This window comes from Echinococcus granulosus, assembly GCF_000524195.1.
Source record: "Echinococcus granulosus chromosome Unknown EG_S00126, whole genome shotgun sequence".
In the NCBI taxonomy this organism is placed as follows: Eukaryota; Metazoa; Platyhelminthes; class Cestoda; order Cyclophyllidea; family Taeniidae; genus Echinococcus; species Echinococcus granulosus.
In genome coordinates, this window is record NW_020170506.1 from 168,609 (window position 1) to 172,734 (window position 4,126).

The following is a 4,126-nucleotide window of genomic DNA, read 5'->3' on the forward strand; positions in this document are numbered from 1 at the left end:
GCTATGTTTGTTTATCTATTATTTTCGAGTAAGAGTTTCAGTTATGCCCTACTGAAATGCAAACAAGTCGCAGCAAGTGCACATAATATGCATTATTGATCACAGTAGATCTTTTACTAATTATATTGTGGGGTGGAATTTCACCTACACTACGGCTGTAGAGTTCAAATATCCTGCTGACCAAGAAAGGAAAAGGGTGTGATTTTTAAGTATGCAACCGTTGGTGTGGATCATCTCATTATCAGCTGTAACTGCTGCTGCACAAGGGCAATAGGGCGATGATGTTGGTCGTTCACGAGTTTCCGGGAAATACGAAAATATAGCCCTGTACGCACAAGAAACACATGAATTCAAAAAGCATTTTCCCAAGTTAGTTTTACTTTACGCAATGAACAGAATTGAAGTGCCAAAGTTTAGCGGCCAGCCATGCATATCCCGATCAGTGTCAGAGTTACCTCACTCATCCTAACAAGAATGCATGTTTTTCCTACAAGAACATGGTCTTAGGCGAATATGTTTATTTGAGAACATTTATTCAATTGTACTTCTAGCAGATAAAAGAAGGGTAGACTGGAATAAGCTTTTATGCACAATGCAAAACTGCATATAACTGCTGAAAATTCAAAAATAAGGCTGGGAACACCTGCGTAGACAAATCGGAGTATGTCTGTTTCACATTTGAAGAGTAAGAACTAGCATGTGTTATAGCTTATAAAGTGACACTTCAAAGGGGTCTGACTTGTGCGACAAGGTAGTGGTAGTGGTAATCAGATTACGTAACCCTCCAATTTCCCTAATAGCAAAGGTGCTTAATACTCGTTTTTATAATTGTTTAGTGCGACTAATCACTTACCGTAAGCAAGCAACATTTCGCTGATCCATAAATGGTTTAATTTGCAGCGTTACCTTTCTTCGAAGTTATTTTAGGCTTTATAGTAATTCTTTTCCAATCATTACTGTCTGAAATCCGCAATTTTTATCAGTACTACTTTTTCAATGAGAGGTGAATTGGAATATGTATTTAGACAATATAGGGATAGAAGAGGACTGTGATGTCAGCAAGCGAGATGGCTGACTAATGCCTACACTACCAAAATTGTTATCAAGGAAAAATAACAAAGGCGGTTGGAGAGGCTCTCCAAGTGACAATGATAGCAACCCCTCTTCACTCCTCTCAAGGAAGTGGACCTTCGCGTTTCCCTAACTCAAGATCATGATCTAGACTGGTGGTACAGCATCGGTATTTAGGAGGAAGCGAGGCAGAAGAAGGTTCACCTCTACCCTTTAGCTGCGTCCACGTGGACCTGCTTATGTCCCATCCGCTTTGTTAAACGTTTAGTGTAAAATCGTGAATACTGTCTATCTGTACTTTCTTTGTCAACAACGCAGAGTTGTCAAGCCCAGACTTCTGTTGAAGATGGCATAATATGCATGAGTGTAGCTAGGGCATGGAAAATGTAAGCCAGATGTGGAGATCTGTCGACACAAGTTGGGTAAATCAAAAGTCCCATCTCGAGAGGGTAATCGAAGAAGGTTAGCAAGCAGAGAAGCCTAGACTCTTGCCTTCCAGTACTTTAAAGAGAAACCATTCACTACGTTGATGAAATAGCATCCACCTATTCTACTTGGAATAGGGAGGTCTGGACAACTGGTAGATATAAACATGCAATGGTTGCGTTGTGTATATTTTCCGTAAGAGATTGTTGTGTTAATAAGCGATGTTGTCGTGCGCACCGGCTACATTAGACCCACTACATTCACAGCACTCTCAGAAGCTTGTCACTCAGCTTCTGTGTCATGACTGGCTAATGAATGTAGAAAATTCTTGACATCCCTTGGTTTAAACACCGTACGTGTGTACACAAATACACAACGACATGTGAAATGAATAAAAGAAAGTGAGGCTAAAATTACTGCTTTATATTAATGCTACAACAAAGAGTTAATTTACGCAAGTAATTTGCAGCATAGTGTGCACGTTACAAATGGGTTCTAAGCCGTCCAAATCCATCCCTTTCTCACCGTCCGCTCTGACCAATTAATGGTGTGGCTCACACCTCGATTCCAAACTGGCAACCACTTTCCCTAGCGAAAGGAAAAAAACATCACCATCACCAACAATTTGACATGTCTATTGGAAGAGAAGATAAATTAGATGGTGATGGGAGCGAATAAGTCAAAGCAGGCGGATGAGAAATAGAAGAATAGGATGGCAACGAAGACCAAGTTAAGGAATCGCATTAGCGCATGAAGCTAAGAATGAAGAACGCCAAGACAAAGAAGAAGACATTTGAGGAGTATTGATAGAACATAAATGCGATGGATGAGAGGGCAATCAAGTGGATAGATATAAATTACGATGCCAAAAATTCGGACTACGAAGTGATGAGCAAAAGTTTAAGGGCGGGTACAGCCCCATTATGGCAAAGAAGATCCTCAGTCAGTGAGCACGCAGATATGAAATAAATAGCATTTTCCCTTCTTTTAGCCATGAAAAATGCGCAATAACCAATCTCAGAAATGTGGTTATATGTGTGATTAACCAACCCTAACCCATGGTAAATTGTTACTCGTTTGGTATCTCCGTGGTTGCACATATAAGGAGATCTCACACCCTCATGCACCCACTTGGCTATTTGTATACCCATCTTCAACCATTGCTCGTCAGATAAGGGTTAAGAGGTCCTCTTAGAGTAGTGGCAAAACATTGCGTCAGTTAGGAACGCGACTGTGTGGAATCTTGACTTACGCCCTGTCAGAAGTTCTGCCTTTGATTAAGCAAAGGCATGACTACTAGCTTCCACTGTATTCTGTGGCTCGCATCCTCAACCATTTCCAATTTGTTTGGTTCCACAAAACACGAGGTCACAAAACTGGGAAATAGGATTAACACGATGCGAGAAGGTGCGCATTTGCCCACTTGAATGATGCAAGATGCAAGACCGGTGTGAGCTTACCTAAGATGTAAATGTAGGAAAAATGACATCAAAATTACATTAATTCTAATAAAGAAGTGTTTTTTGCACCTGAGATGTAGCCACACGGTTCAATTTATCCAGAGATAAATGTTGCCATATTAGTACCCTCAACGGGCAAAATGGACACGAGATGTGATGTCTACAACAGGATTGTTCATCTGCTTTTGGGCATCTAGCATGCACACCCACATAATCTGCAGCAACTGCAATGAAACATCATGTATCCATGGAAGCTGCATTGAGAATGGCAATAGACTAAAGGATCGTATTCAACAACCGCCTAGGAATGCTTTTATTTTTACATGAATCGGAAGAACATACACAAATAGTTGAAGTGTTGGCGCATGAGTCATTTGGCATCCCATTCTACTTCACAAACTATTAAAAGTAATCTTGCGTTACCTTTGTCAACCAGTAGTGGATCAGAGGCATTGGATATTGCTTTAGATTTCACAGCACTGTCTTAAGCTCATTTAAGCAACGGAGAATACCCAGTAGGTTTAAAGTTGTGGCACCACTCGAGGTATTTAGATACATTACAGTGTTATTCGACTCTTTACCACAACACCCAATGCGATTGGCACAGCTTAAGGCACAGTAACAAGTGTCATAATCAAGCAGTGAAGAAGTGCTGCTTGGAGGGTAGCGCAAATAAAATGCATTCTCACACAAAAATTGCTGCACCTTGTTTTAGAGGACTCCTTCGTCACACCCTAATCGGGTGTAGCCACTCTAGGGCTGATGAAATGATGGAGCAAGTATCTGTAGAAATGCAGAAATGACTTACCATTCTTTATGTCAGCAGCCATCAATTCAAATTCCAATGCGTTTGGTTAAGGCAACAAATATGAGGGCGCAGAAGGGAGTGCCTAATATTTGAAGAATTTTGCATTATTTTAGCCAGAGTAAATGGAGTGGGAAATGGGGAATGAGAAGCACAATTAGATTTAGTGTGGTGTAGACATCAAGGGAAACAGCATAGCTGGATATGCTAGGGAGAAATGAAGCATCGTCTTTCTTGCAATCATACATAAGCAGAGCATTTGTCCTTACACATGATTTATCTTCCTTAAAGGACTTAGTGGAGGTCATCCTCATGTGCTACTTTGCTTAGTTGTCTTGTTCCTACTGACGGTTTTCATCATTCC